General features: G+C 29.2%; 1 protein-coding gene across 1 annotated transcript in view; it reads left to right on the top strand.

Moving 5' to 3' along the window:
* LOC123297431 (protein-L-histidine N-pros-methyltransferase) overlaps nt 1-17062 on the top strand; it is a 245750-nt gene that overhangs the window by 61853 nt on the left and 166835 nt on the right. The gene's annotated exons all lie outside the window — the stretch shown is intronic.

The following is a 17062-nucleotide window of genomic DNA, read 5'->3' as shown; positions in this document are numbered from 1 at the left end:
AAGCGTTTGTAGCCATAAATCAGATAATGAATCCATCTTTAGCCTAGATTAACTATACCTACCAATAAAGATTGAATAATTCATTGGTAAATTTTAGACCAACTTCATTTCGTGTCGAAAATTTTTAGTATTCTTAAATGACAAAACGATTATTATTCTTTATTATGATATATCCGATCAAAAAACTTTTTAGAAATTTTCTGTTTAGAATTATATTGTTCGAATTAGACATTAAGAGAATCCTTTAATACTACAAAAGAGAATGCAATTGAAATTTTTCCTAATTTCAATTACCTAATTTTCAGTTTAATTATTTCATTTAAGCTTAATTCAAGATTCGGTAATAATAGAGTTTAACTTCTAAATCCCATGCGTGCGGATGTTTTTACCTCCTTGTTTATAATATTAGAGAATTTACACAAACTTTACATGATATACTCTTGAATTTTGTGACCCTTACACTATTTACAAAAATAAAAATTTAAATTCTTACAATTTTATTTCCACGTATAAAAATTGATTTCATCTTCTTCAATAAAACAGTCTCACAAAACAGTAGTTTACAAAAATATTATAATCCTACATTTTTATCATTCATAGAAGTTTTATATACCTACAAAAAAAGAGTTCTTATTTTTTACCTCTCATTCTTTTTAATGCTTCTCTTTGCTTATACACAAAACTTTCAAAAGTAATAAACAAAATGTTAAAAGATTGTTGTGTATATATCTTAGGTTGTTGTCGATGTCGTTAGGTTCTGTGAAGTTGTTTGTAAAGTGGACAAATATTACGTAGGTTGTGTGACTGAATTGTGTTTTTTTTTTTTAAAGTTTATTTCGTTTTTTTTATAATATGAATGTACTTAGAAAAACGTTAAAGCGCAAACACACACAATATTTAATCTAGAATTGAATCTTAGTTCCTAAAACTACTTTAGTTTATGTTAAATATTAACATGATGCAGAGTGTTTAAAATGCATATTGACCTGATACAGGATGAACCAATATGTACCGCTAAGATATGAAGCATTTTCATCGATAATTAATGTCTTAAACTTTACTTTTTATATCTTATACTATGAATGTACAGAACATTCTGTTAAGAGTTGGAAATTTCTGGGGGCCATTAAACTATTTGTACTCACACACGGTAAACGAATACATTAATTTTTCTTAAAGAGGCCTCGGACAGCCCGTTTTGTTTGATGGTTGGCAGTCAAAACCAAAGAAACTGCAACAGACACCAAAAGTCGACATCTAAATTACCTAAGAAACTAAAAATTGTCAATCGATTCAGGTTGCCATGAATTTTGAGAAAATGCAAAAATCTTTTTATAACTGTCAATTTGTATTTTTTGTCAAAATTATGTTCTATCATTTAAAGAAATTGAGTAGTGAAGTTATCAGAAGTTAAAGAAAGCAGAGATAATTAAAGTTATGTCATAATAAATATCCTTATCAAATCAAACGTAATGTACTCACATATTGGCTGCTAAATCAAAAGTGTGTCTTTTTTAAACTAATACTACAATTATTTCATACAGTTAAAACTAAAAGTAGCTATAAAACTAAATTCTTTAAAGAATCAAACAAGTATTTAACTTCTAAAATTAATACCTTAAATTTTCAGAAAATTATCTTGTAAATAAAAAAAAGTAGCGCTACATTTATAATGTACCAAGATATGCAAGGAATATAGATCCTACCGGTTATCCCATGACTCTTCTCGATAATCTTTTTAGCTTAAAATTTCATAGACGATTATATAATTAAAACAGTATTGAAACGTATGACAATATACATTTTAAAATCGATTCTTAAAGGATTCAATGGGCCATTCATGCTACCTACAATTTTATATAATATATTGTTATAATAATATTTAATAGCGTGAATAGAGAATTTTTGTGTTTATATATAAATTCTGTGTGTGTAATGTTATCTGCCTATGTGATCTTATTTTTCTTTCCGTTTTTTGTATATTTGTTGTTACTTGACTTTGGCATTTCGGTTTTATTTCATTTATCTGTGTTTCACTCTCTTCATGAATGTGTGTAGTCACTATGTTTGAATGCATGTTTTATGTATGTATTTGTATTTAGGACTTTTATAGTTCTTACGATTCTGGTTAAATTTACAGAATAGTAATAATAAAATGATATTGTCTTTTCTCAGTAGCGTATTCATATTGATTTTAAATTATACTTATATTAGTCACACTTTTGTTAACAAAACATTAGTGGAGTTTTTCAAATTGTTAAATTTAGCGATTAAATCGCCAATCCGCATTATACCGAATCATAATTTGATCATTTACTGTTTGATGTACAGTTTTCAAGATATATGTAGAAAAATTCAAAAATTAAGTTATTCGATATTAGCCTTCTTTATTATGTAACTGAAGAAATGGTGCATTCCGCGCTAAGAACTATCTTTGTTTTGAGTATTCAATAAAAATTTTTGATAAAAACTACTTTTTAAGGTACAAGCTTTTATTGTACTAAAAAGTAGAAAATAATTGTTCTTTGAGTCAATCATACACGATTATTAAAATTTTTCATTCAAATATGTTGGAAGCGACAGGAAAATCAGGTAATGCTGACTATAACAATTTACTGTTATTCGATTTGCATGCAAAATTTCAGCTCATCGGTTGAAACTATCTGCTTCGAAATTGAGTTGGAAAATTCCACCCGATCAAACAAAGCTCCATACATACATGCATACATTGCAAGTTAAATAAAAGCTTGTAAAAAAGGCAGAATATGTTCTGTGATTCTATGATTTCCTTTAATATCGCTCGATCTAATTTCTTTAAAATAAAATTCTAAGAAACTACTTTAAGGTAGTTCTTCACCCATCTGCTTGGGGACTGAATATATTTTGGTTGTGGTCTTTTCAAAAGTATACAGCATAAGAGAGGGAATATGCAACAGCTGAGGTACCTACCTATGAATAAATTGATGTTGGTAATTACGCTCATTTATCACTCGATTACTCGCTCAATCGCTCGATTACTCATCGAATCGCATATAATAACAATCTTCACCACATCTCTTCAACCCATTACAGGCAGGGATGTTTTTTTACCTTTTAAAAAATAACTACCATTTCGCAAGCAGATCGATGAAAATCAATCTTAATTCGTATCCTGATTTAAAATGTGTCTCCGCTACTAAAGCAATATATCTCTGATACTTATAATATTATTGGTAGCTTGTGCTGTCAGCTAAATATTCATTTTGTCTCACTTTATCGCAAAAAAAGCACAATTTATCGGTAGATACCCGTGCTGTTTTTGTTGTTGTTATTTAAAAATGAGAAGTGTATAAGAAATTAGCATTTTAATACAATGAATGCGTGGCTCACCACCACCACTGTACTTCGTTCGTCCAAATGCCCATTATTATAATATGTTGTGTATGTTCATTTGTTTTATTATAACGACTATTTAAACGCCAAATCTGTGCCTATACTTGTTGGCGTTTTTACTTTTGTTTTTACTTTGTATTTGTGTTTTTTTTTTTACTAGTATAGTATTTAAAGAGTTGGTGGTTGACTGGCGTTGTGTTAAATAACGATTTTATATTATTGTGTGGTACTTACCGCTTATACAATAAGTTCTGAAACCATTGGAAGTTTATTAAAGTAAAAAAATTCGATTAAACAATTTTTCGAATAATCTAGACTATATGATCGTCCTTTTTTATCTTATAATTAAACTGTCCTCGGCCGAGAACTACATTTAATTACAAATAAAATGTTGCATTTTAAGCTGAAAGGTTATTTTTATTTATTTCAAATCGAGGGTTACTTAAGGAAGGTGACTAGGCAGAAATAGAAAAAAATAAATTCGTAGAAAATGATCCGAATTTTTAGTATATTATTTTATAGTATATAAAACAAAAATTTGGGAACCATACCGGTCAACTTAGAGAGTATTTAATTAATAATTAAAAATACGCTAAATAAAATAACCTGTTATGAGGATAGTTAAGTGTATTTTTTATCAATAATTACTTTCTTAATTGATCGGTAAGTTATCCAAATTTTTGTTAATTTAATTTAATTTGTTTAAAAAATCGAATCTTTATCGTTGCCGGATCGTTATCTATCAATTTATTTGTTCTTTTACTGCCGAGGGATTTCTCCCACGCACAAATACTTAAACCATGGAATACTTAAACCATGCATAAACACTTAAACAATGGAAGAAATAGGAACTCTTTTGTTGTTGCAATCTGACTATCATTTAAATGATATCATTTTCGATTTCGAAAGAACATAAAATGTGTATTTATGAGGAGAAACGTATGGAAAATGGAAATTTCCAATTTTGTCATAATATGAAAATTATACATAAATAATGGTGTTTTACGTCCGTTCATCAGACATTTCAACTACATTCGAATATATACAATTACATTTTCATGATGTGATGTGGGGTGGGTTACATTAACTATTTTTTTTCATACTGCCGCTTCCTAGGTTCGAAATTGCAACCTCCCAGCCAGTAGTCATAGCACTCCTTAGCGAGCTCGGCCACTGGGCCGGTTAAAATTAAACATGGAAAAAACCCTTAGCTTAAAGTTCCGATTACTAGCTTCCCTCTTTTTCAAATATGCAAATGTAATATGTGACCTTGATAACGGTCTCTCAACTTTGATAAAATGAGAAAAAATTCTACCCTGGGCCTAGACATTTTGCAACGAAAAATGTCAGGCTTAAACTTGCTTGGACCTATTGGTGATGGTATTTTAAAATAATTCCACTTCCAATATTTTACAAACATTCTTTAAAAAGTACGAAATGTTTTTTTTTTCGTCCTTCTTTCCAATTTTTATTTCCTTCCAATATTTTTTTGCTGGTTAAGAACAATACGATTTTATATATGTTGTTAATGGTATTTGAATCAAAAATTTATTCAAAGTTCAATGCCTCATTATGTATCCGAAATTACTGTGGAATTTAGATAGATTTCTACTGAAATTTATTTCTCGAACTGTTTTAATAATTTACTAAGAAAAATCTCAGCACCATATCAGAATAAAAAAAAAAAATACATGTGTTAATGACACGAATATACCTATTGTATGTACAATCTAAAGTAAATTAAAAATATTTCTCGTATATGTGTGCTAATGATGTGTGCAAATGATATTTATTAATTATTATTTATTTGTTTTAATATAAATATTTTATTTGTAAATAAATCATTATACATTTATTCTATACCTACCTACAATATGATACAAAGAAATCTATCTTGATTCCTTCCTATTTCTATTTTTCTTCAATTACAGTAAATTTTTATTTTCGATGAAGACATCCTGCTATTTTCGTTATCTATATGAATATCGATTTGAAATTTTTGCACAGTCATACAGGATGATGGGTCACAGTTTTTAAGATACTTAATCGAAATCTGAATTTTAAACTCACCCTAATAAGAATTGACAAACATGGCAGATTTTTAATATTTTTTCTATCGTCATAGATGGCCAGAGATATCGAAAAAAAATTATACGAAAAAGTTGTCTAGAATATTTTTTTATTCCCATATAGTGCACTAAATAAACCGGAAAATACCATCAAATGTGGAAAAGTGGTGGAACAGCTCCGATTTCAAAAATTTTGTGTACGTGTTCCTTTGACCTTTGGAAACATTCAGCCGCACTAACCTTGGCATTACAAAAAAAAACTGAGAAAATTAGGGTAGTTTTCCCATCCCTAAAACACTCCAAATAGTAACAACGAAAATAAATCAATATTTCGCCTCGAAAGGCGTCTCCCGAGGGCTTTTGAGATCGCTGGTCATGAATTCAAGTTAAAAAACAACTTAATACGGTTGCAACCCCATTAAAACTACCCCTGGAAGGGATTGACAAAACCTTTATTAAATTCAAACTTTTGCTTCAGAAATCGTCTCTTGCAGAGCTTTTAGGTTCGCTGTACACAAATTCAAGGTGAAAAACCAATTTAAATGATTTCAACCCCATTCAAGTGTCAATGATCAAAAATTTTTGAAAATTCTGACTTTCACCTCAAAAATTGTCTCTCTGCGGTTTTTGAAGTCGTTGATAATAAATTTGAGGGCAAGAAGCAACTAAATGTAGTTCCAAGCCACCCAACTAAACGTAAACGGAGTTTTTACGAAAGACTATAAAAATAACAAAATTTTATGAAAGTTGCAAAAAACTATCACTTATCAACCACAAGTTTGATTTGAAACATTCTGTTTGTATTTTATTACCTGTTTAATTAATCTAAATTATGAATACAAACATACAATATGGATGGATATATTTTATAAATAATTATACGTACAATAATAGCGAATATTGTTACTTTATGCGAACAAGATTATGTTGCATGTAATATATATGTACAGTATACAGGATGGAAACTTAACTATATAGAGAGTGAATCACAATCAACAGTTGTTTGTCCATTTTTATAATCAACCACAGAGATTTTACTGCAAAGGAGAGGAATATTTTAGTGAGTTAAAAACTTACTGTTGATAACTTAAGAAATAAAATAAATTTATTTAAAGTGTTAAGCAACAAAATTACTGAAATTTTAAATCAAACTGAATCATCAACTTGCCTGATTATTTAAATAAATAAATAACTTCAAAAGTAGGCCGTTGTGCTCGACTTATTAGGAATGTATGAGTACGGTAGTGTGGACACAAATTTAAAAAAATGTAGATTTTGATTGTGAATTATGGTATAACTGGACAATATAAGACGAAAAGGACAAATACACTTTTTCGATATCTGGAGTTATTTTCAAAATAGCGAAAATTGAAATTTCGTCTACATTCATGAAGTTCATCATCAAAGTTGAAAATAAATTACAAATAATTTCAACTACAAGTCTAAACTTGCCTTGGCGCTCGTACTACCTTGTGCACTTTTCAACTACAGCACTTATTCAGAAGCTGAGAATTCTGTATGTAGTGTTTAATTATTATAATAATTGACGTTTTGTTTTTTGAACACTTTGTATACCACAGAAACTCGTATAAAGGAAAAGTATCGGAATCGAGTTAGTTTCTTTAGGATGAGACTACAAAATGAATTGTGTTTATAAATAAGTAAGTGTTGTTGTGTATGTATGTATGTATGTATATGCAATATTATGTATAGTGAGAAGTATCCAAGCAGCAATGGAAGACAGCGCGCCGCCACAATTCAATATGATTATTGTTAAAAGTAACCAGTCGCCAGAACTATCTTCCAAATGCATACATTCATTTATATACTACGTATATGTTACCGGATTTTTTAAGAATCGTTAGTTTATAATAAATCTAGTCAGATTGTGAACGAACAAATAAGATTTATATTCTAAAATTTTTGTTTTCTAAAGATTATACATTATCAATAGCTAACTGTCAGCTTACAATTTAGCGAACTCCAGCTGTTAATTCATAAACGCTATCGTCCAACCACTGCTTAATATATTGTTATATTGTGTTGCACAAGTGTTTGAAGTGTTTGAGAAAAATAAATCGAAATAAATAGTTTGAAAGAGATGCCTACGAAATATGCGGAAAATTTATTAATATACAAAAATTAAACAAAATAATTAAGTATGCAATTTATTATAAAAAAATTATTATTAAAACAAGTGAAAATAAACAATTGACTGAGTTAATTGTTGGAATACCCTGTATAGAAAGTGTTGAATGTCAGTGCTTCCATTATTTTTTATAAATTTTAAGAGTTAAACCAGCAACATCTATTGCGGCCTTTCGACCACCATTTATTTTCTAGAAATTTTTGTCGCTTTTTGAGAATGTTTGACAAGACCACTAGATGAAGCTACTTGTAAATTTTCAACTCTGTATCTTTTATAGTTTTAGAGAAAATAGACACCAAAATTTTGTTACAATTTGCACCCTCACGTGCAAGCAATAAAGTTGACGAAAAAATTATTGGAACAAAAGTTGTTTATTTTTTTATAAGGAACATATTTTAAGATTAAACTTTTGTTCTTTCTCTTACGGTTTATAAAATGGATTCTACAGACCCAAGATCCAATAGATCTATGTTGTTCATTTTTAATTTTTTAATTTATCGTTAACAATTTTTAACAAAAATGTGAAAATTGAGACTTTCAAGTCAAACAACCTGTAAGTACTCTTCAGAACTGTTCAAAGATGATTGTAAGATTTTGAAAAGCTCAAAAATTTAGCTTAAAAACGGTGAACCTTAGGAAAAAATCACAAAGAGCCTTTTCGACGTACAATTACCCAATAAACGTCGGGTAATTTTATTTGTTTAAAAAAATTGACATTTGACTCTTTCTGTGGAGGGGGAAAATTATACTTTAATTGGACCAATAGGATTTCTGGCAACATCCGGAATATTAATCTATAAGTTTTATGTACAAGAATCAATTGACTTTTGCACATCCTCACATCGTAATAAATTTAAAATATATTATTTAAAAACCAAAACTAGTATAAAATATCCTACACAAAGCAGGCATATTTATCTTGACTTTTTCAATCATTCAGAGCGCTCTTTGCATTTCGTTATGCATTAATTAAAATTAAATAAGGGTGTAAGATTGTAAATTTTACTATCCGTTCACAATCTATCGTAAGGTTTAATTCTTTAAAATCAACGTTTCTTAAAATATTCCGGTGACATATACAACAGAAGAGTATGGTAGAAATAACCCGCTCAACTGCATCATATCGTAGTATCATGGTCAAGAAGTCTAGTCTAGAATACCATAATAATACAATACATTCACTGCACACTGTATCTATTGAAACAGCGATTATAAACAGAGTTAGTATTCCACCACAAGCGTTGTATTTTTTTAAGAAGTATGTCTTTAATTTTCTTTAATAATTTGATTGAGAATTTAGCAAATAGTTTATTTAATAGAGATCTGTATACGTTCCTAAGATACACCTTAATAATGAATAATGTCGAGATTGTAATAAACTTTTTTAATCAAAGCTTTTCAGTATTAAGGTATTTCTATCAGAGTGAGTGAAAACGCTATATCTTAGAAAGGGAAGAAAATATAGTTCTCTGAATAATAGTTGTATTAGTGCACTAAATTTGAGGCCCTAAAGTAAAAATTAGAACGTGGTGCCCCCGATCAGGCAGTGCAAAGCTACGTTATAAAGAATTTAAGAGTAAAGTTGAGGAAGTTGATCTTTGTTATTATGGCTAAGCAATGGAATTACTCAAATAATCTATTAATCACTATAATTTTTTCTTCAAAAATCATTCAATCAATGTGAAAGCTCTATTTACTTTGACTTACTGTCTTTCAATGAGCTACTGTCTGTCTTACGATCGATAATTAACGCCACCACTCTCCCAAATAACCAAAGCTTTAGTTCAGAACTATCCTGTCATTTTAGTCGATTTATCTTGTGTCTCACATTTATAGACAAACATAATTTTGCATGGTTACTTTGGTATCAATCTTTCCAAAGTATCATAATATACTCGGATTTTTTTAAATAATAATTTAATAAAATATTTAGCACGTTTAAAGCTCATAAACTCTATTCTGGATCGAACTATGGTATACAGAAAAAATAAATATCTATTGGGGGTTATATAAATGGCATAATATCTGCATGACATCGGGCAGAGTAATGCGGCGTTTGGTTTTTTGTGATTTAACTAACATCAAGTGACGCGATCTGTTTATACCTAAACCATCAATTACTTTATGATATGGAACTGTATTTGATTAAGTGATGTCAAATGTCATCCACGCTCAATACATGCTACTCATGTAGCAACCATGTCATTACCTGCAATTTTGTGTCACTTAAATACGATATTCTATAACCTTTCGTTCTTGATTTGATGAATTATCAGTCTCGTTACGATAACTCTAATATCATGATAAGACTTTGGCTCTTATGTAAGACTATGCCGACTAGGTTGTGATGGTAAAAATTAAGCCGTAGATAGTAATTCCAATCTCCTCATTTCTATACCGTATGTAACAAGAAAGTTTTTATTCATAGTTTAGGGTACGAACCCAGATTGTCTTTCTCTCGAACGAGAGAGAAAGCGATGTTTACACAATTGATGCAGTTGAAATTGTGTTCAATCACTTTCAATTGATTGAAAAAAAAAGACAAAATTGGAACCAAAAGACTTCGTCCAGATAGACGCCTTTTTTCTTGCTACCCTCTCAATGTGGTTTTAGGATTATAGTGATTTTGTAAACTCCTTTAATTACGAATAATATTTCAGGTGGCTGTTTGAAAAGTCGCGCTTTACAACTGTTTCTTCTATGCTTCTCTTTCAGGATGCCAAGTAAAGTTTTTATTATGCCAAAATTTTAAGTTTTAATCAATTCATTTGCTGGATTTCATTTTATTATCAGACAATTGAAATAGCAATTAAACCGATATATCAGCTGACTTAGGCTACCAAGTTGCCAAGTCCTGGAGGTACCACCTCTGATTTTTACGGTAATTTTCCTAGGACTACAAATTGTTAGGTCAATCTTGGCAACAGGCTCTAATATTTTTTCTAAAATTTGTCTTTGATAAAATGAGCTGCTAAAATGCATGAAATCATTCTATAATATCGTGTTACGCACAATATTACAATAGTATGTAGATATAATATAAATTCTTATAATAAGAATGGGTAAGTCCAGCTCTAAACGGAATAACGAAGAAGGTCTCTTCTCTCTGAATACTGTTTTGTTGGATGCGATGCTGCGTTGTGGTTCTATATTATACTTGGTGTGTGTAAGCATGGAAATGAGAGTAAAAAGGGTGAGTATAGGATGATATGTTGAATATAACAGCAAAAAAAAAAGAAAGAAAGAGTGTCGCGTGATTTCGACTGGTTAATTTACACAAGTTTATCGCACCAGGAGATTGTCTTTGTAGTCATACAGTTTACTTCGCTATTGTTATCCTAACCTAACCACCTTCTACTTCACCGATAGACCGACTAAAGCTTTTCGCATATCTTTTTAACTTTCTGATATAAAGATATTGTATACTAATCGAAAATTAGACAAATGAAATTTACAAAATTTAAAAAAATCCCGACAAATTTTTCGGCTACGGAACAATAAATTTGCATTTGAAACATATCTAAGAACACTCTCCTTAAAGCCTTTTCAAAACTGAGCCGATTTTGAAAATCATCGCCAACTTTTGAATTTTTTCGGGTACAGAACCCTAAACTCGCACCTAAAATCATCCGTTTAGGCGCTACAATGCCACAGACAAACGAACAGACACACACGTACACATACATAGCAGTCAAACTTATATCACTCCTTTTTTAGTTCAGGGGTAAAAATAAATTTTGGTATCTTTGAGGTTCATGCAATGTTTTTACATTCTCTATAGAAAAATGCATATGGGGTCATATTTTTGTCTGAAAAAATCAAAAAGCATGTATGCATGAATGATACATGATGTTTCCGTGTTCAAAAAATTGATCGTAAAAGCTTTGTTTATAGAAGCTATTTTTTTCGAATTTCGCCATTTAAAAAGTGGGATATAAGTAAGAATTTCATGCAATTCGTAAGATTACCATTGAAAATGTGCGGGGAAAGAAAATTGGCAATGTCACTATAACTTTCTTTGCAAGATTCGAATCCACAAGTATAGTTGAATGCAAAAACAGTAACTGTCGAAATAAAGTTGCTCAGAACTTAAATCAAAATACATTTTGATGGTAACGTTCTTTGAAAGTCCCATATCTCTGGGAGGACTAAACTATAATCTACATATAAATTCATAAATATTTATGAATATATTTACCAATTCTCACTTTGACACTTTTATTTTGATGAAATAATCAGTAGTATTTTGACTACAAGTTTGGTGATTGTTGGAATTAGTTGAAAATATAGGATTTCATAATTTAATTGTAATTGAATGAGCCCAAAAAATTGTTGAAAAAATGAAACAGCTATTGGTCTGTTGTCCTTAAGTAATATTTACAGCTATTTTTATTCTGCTTAATCATTTGATGAGGAGCTCGGTAACAATGATGGTGATTCTACTTTGTGGTAGTTGCTGGAAAGTACGTTTCTTTTTTCGTTCGTTCGTTCGTTATGGGTTTGAATATATCTAGAGTGAGTGGTTCTTCTTTTATGTTTTTTTGTTTAAAAAGATACTCTACTTTACTTACTTGTCCGTATATTTAAACCGACGAACCAAACGGGAAACAGAGATTTACGTGATTTATTATTTTTGATTGTTACAATCGTTTTATGTAATTTTTATTTTTTAGTTTTTAAGTTTAAATTTATTCTTTGTTTTATTTGTTTTATTTATAATCTTTTGTCTTTTTATGCCTTTTATATCATTTGTAGATAAAATATGCAGAATAGTAAGTGCTTAGTTCGTAATTTGTGTTGCTTGGGAGCAAAATTCATGTTAAAGAATGGTTTTGAATTCCTAAATGATTCAAATTATTAAATTTTCCTATTTGCAATCATATTTGCTAAAATAAATATTTATCTAAAGAATTTGTGCTTAATACATACCACCCTAACCTCCTGCGTACGTAGTACAGTACATTAAAGTTCTCGTTTTGAATGCTTTGAGTTTTTTCCGAACAACATATTTTGCAACACCAGCTTTCGTTGATAAAACTTTCGAAGAAGAATTGTTATCACTGTTGTCTCACCACAGTATAGATATTTAAAATTGAGCATTGAAGTGCGAAAATAATGTTAAAAAAAGGGGGCCTGGTCTGCTTACTCAACAGGTTAGTTAACTTTATAAAAACACTAAATAAATTAATTCCCAAAAAATGAATATGTATGATTCTTAGCTATACTGAATAAAATTTGAGGAGGGTTTGGAGGCCGGTAGCTCATCTCTTGTTTCAATAAAGATTTTATGATAAAAAAGAAGCGCTGAGAATAGTAAAAAATTTCTAATGGTGCATTTTTAACGTACGTAATTTTTGGCATCTAAGTACGTTTCTTAAACGTTTGCAATAGATTTAAAAAAAATTCATGTCGGATCTTAGTATTTTTAATATATGTGTTAATTATTTATAAATACCATGAAACCACATTTCACTGTCAATTAAAACTTTCGATTTTCTCTCATAAAAATTGTGTTATTTTTCTCATGGAGAAATTTTGCTGCCCAAATCAAATTTTATTTAACATTGAGTCGTTAACACTTCGTTCGCAGTTAGCATGACACTTAAAAATTATTAAATAAATATTATTTTGTTATTATGTAAATAATTTGTTATTTTATTAAATATTTTATGCAAGGATTTTCCTGACGTCATACTTCATATTGTTATTATTATTATTATTATTGGTAACAAACGTATAATATATAAAACTTATTTATTTATTTATGATGCACTTAAAGTTTTTTAAGACATTAAAATGTGTACAATTTATTATTATTATATTGGTGAATATAATAATTTTATCGCTTCAAGTCTTAAAAAACTCAAATAATAAACCATTTCTTGATGAAAAATATATTTTTAATATTCTCTTTTAGTATATATCACAGTTAGAAATATAGTTTTAAAATGAATCTTCACTTACTATTTTCTGTTGTTTGAAAAATTAATATATTGCAGTTAAATACTGTGTGGCATTTCAGACAGAGACTGTCTTATTGCCTTTCTTACTTAAGGTAGTTTTCTTGCTATGGGCATATCGGCAGAAAATTATAAATTTGTATATACCTATTAGAAATATAATAGTACATTAACCAAAAAAATTTGAAGTCGATTGACCGTTTCTAACTCGAGTTAAATACAAATAAAGTTCCGATAATTAACATGAAGAGCATAGGAAAGGTTGCGTTTTGTTGTGTTTTTAACAAGTTTTTTAATTCTAGAAAAAAACTAGATTTAAGATATTTTCAAATAACTTAATGAACGTTCCTGAATTTGTGCATGTGAGTTTAAAAAAAAAACCAAAACTATTGACCGCTCCATTCTTGAGATATAGTCACTCAAAGTTATTTAAATTTTTTGTATAAAATAGAAACAATTATATTTGGTGTATGAGTAGTGTAAGGGAGATGTCTATTATATACAGAATTCCAGATGTTTATTATCATTCTATTATCATACAGAATACGTGATAAATGGACAGTCGAGTTAAAAGCATGTTAAAATAAATATTTATTTGAGTATGCATAAGCATATCTATACGTACATACCACTGCTGTATGGTGTAGTACACTATTTTTAAAATATTGTACAAAGACAAATACCTTAAGATCATTAAAGTGATTTGTTCTAAATGTACACTGTGAGCCTAAAATGAATCGTAATTTCCAAAATTATTTTGGTCTGTTTTTTCGAGGTGTGATTTAAAGGTGAGCTTGGTTAGAGAAAAAGTAAATATTTTGACTCGTATGTCGAGTAACACTTTGAAAACCGAGTTTTTCGATTCTCTCCGATTATTTTCTGTTTTCTTTTTACGTTAAATAAAAGCTACTGACAATACAACTTGAGAAAAATGACAGGTGATTTGTAAATGTCGAAAGGGTTGAAAATGCTATTTTTTCTTTCTTATAACGTATATGAAAAAAATTAAAAGCCGAAAAACTCGATTTCCATTTGACGGAAAAATCTCTTATTTAGGAGTTCATCGTGTAAAAACTTAAGCGTGTGTTTGCAATTTGTTAATCAGATTGCGATTAACTTGGGATTAGCCGTAAAGTGCCTGTAGCGACCTGATGATTTCTATTTCTAGTTGATCTTATATACCCTACATTCTGTTTCCTTTTCAATCAAAACTTTTTCTTTATCTCTAAATTATTGTAAGAATTTTACTGAAATATTAATGTTTAAAGATTTACTCAGTAACTCTTAAGAAGTGTGCGTTTTCATCTTTGCAGTTCGATTTGAGTGTATAGTATAATTTTATTGCTTAATATTTTTATTTTCAGCGGTTGGTGTTCTAAAATTCACTTACTTACATTTTATATCCACGCTGATATGTTTGATTTACCATTCGATAAAATATTGAAAACACACATTTGCACACATTCAGTTTGAAATGGGAATCGACAGATTGTAAGTTTCTAAAACTCATCACGTCACTTAAAACTAGTATTCCAAACAAAAGAAAATTTTATTTATAACTTGTTTTCCTCGAAAATTTTTATTTGAAAATGTATTCTTAGAAAAGTGGAATTTACAAAATTTAAAAAACCCCCGACAAATTTTTCTGGTACGCAATCCTAAGCTAACATTTGAAACGTATCTAAGAACACTTCCTGTTAAATTACCTTTTTCCTTAGAGCCTTCTCCAAACTGTACCGATTTTGAAGATGATCGCCTTTTTCAGTTTTTTCTACGGAACTCTAAACTCGCAGATCCGTTCATCCGTTTAGGCTCTATGATGCCACAGACAAACAAACACAAACACATGGCGGTCAAACTTATAACACCCCTGTTTTTGGTTCGGGAATTAAAAAATGGTATAAACAGCAATACCTTAGTTTTAGACCCTAGATATTCTTAGTTTTTACCTGCACCCTTGAATTATATTTTTATACTATGATAGAATACTTGCATAAATTATGAGTGCATATAAGATGTTTACAAAACATTTACATAATAAAATAGAAATTAATTTCTTTAAAAATATGTAGGTCGTCATTTTACTTTTAAATTTTATAGAAAAAAAATATAACGTAATATTGGCGAGTCTAGGTTTATATTCATAGATATTAGCTGATAAGTATATGTATGTAAATACATCAGTCGTTTCCAAAATCTTAGTCTACAAAACTGAAGTCTCTAGTTCCTTTGAAAAACTGGTTTACCGAATCATTGTTTAGATTAATAAATGCGTAAATTTGGAGACACAAAGAATATACCGTTAAAAAAGCTTACCGTTAAAGAAATCATGACAGAAGTGTAAAATTTAACTGAAAGTCTTAATAATTTTGAATTCATACATTTTACAAGCTTTAATTTGACTTGAAGGTGACTTAAGGTTGACTTAAGTGTGTATGTATGTTTATTCGGGTTAAATGATGTAATTAAATTTTAAATCAGTTAATCTTCACCAATTGATCTGAAATTTGGCATACACGTTAATTTTAATGACAATGCATATGGTTAGCCAAGTATTGTCATTCTAAATCCAATATGACGGACCGTACAAGATAGCGGACCATTTATCGTTTATGTATGCACTCCCATGATATGGTTATCAAATGCAAGGAGAAGAATACGAATTACAAATGCAAATCGGATGACAATGCATTTTTATAGCAATAACCTGATTTTCCCGTCGCTTCCACCATATTTGACATACGTACATTTTTTAGTTTTAAATTTAAAACAAGTTTCTTCCAAAGTTCTTAAAAGTAGAAAATAGTCATTTTTATGATTAACTCATAAATAACTTATTGTAAAAGCTTGAGACGTTCAAAATCATGCTTTATATTTTAAATTAGCGTCTCCAACTTTTACAAATAGTAATGTATGAGTGACTAATAGAAATATTTATTTTATACTTTTCAGTTCAATAAAAGTCAAAGTTCAATTTAAAATGTTAAGTTAAATTGTAAACCAACATCTTATCCATCGATTGAAAGTAAATCGTTTCTATAAGGTCATACCTGTAACAGAAGTGACTAGCGTTATATTCACATGGATATTAAGTAATATCTTGACAATATTTAACATAAATGCTAAATATAAAAGAAAGTATTACCACCGTGTATGAGTTTTTTTGGAGGCGTTTCCATGGTAACGATACACTGCTTTAATTATAGAATAGTATGGATGAATATATAATTGTATGGATTGCATTTATGACTTACACTGAAAATTTGCTATTATTGTCTCACAAATTTAAATAAATAATTATGATAATTAACATTTGAAAAATAATATTTGTACAATTTGATTTAATGCATTATTAAGTTTAGAGATCCAAAATAAATATCAATTAAAGTTAAGAACCAGTTAAATAGAAAAATAGCTATCGACAAAGAATAAGGGAAATGTACTAGAGGAAGCATAAGGAAGTGTAGAGTATAATTTCTGTATAATAGCCATTAATAAAAATATATTCCATT

The sequence above is a fragment of the Chrysoperla carnea genome, chromosome 4 (assembly GCF_905475395.1).
Source record: "Chrysoperla carnea chromosome 4, inChrCarn1.1, whole genome shotgun sequence".
In the NCBI taxonomy this organism is placed as follows: domain Eukaryota; kingdom Metazoa; phylum Arthropoda; class Insecta; order Neuroptera; family Chrysopidae; genus Chrysoperla; species Chrysoperla carnea.
This window is presented reverse-complemented; position numbering and strand designations above follow the sequence as displayed.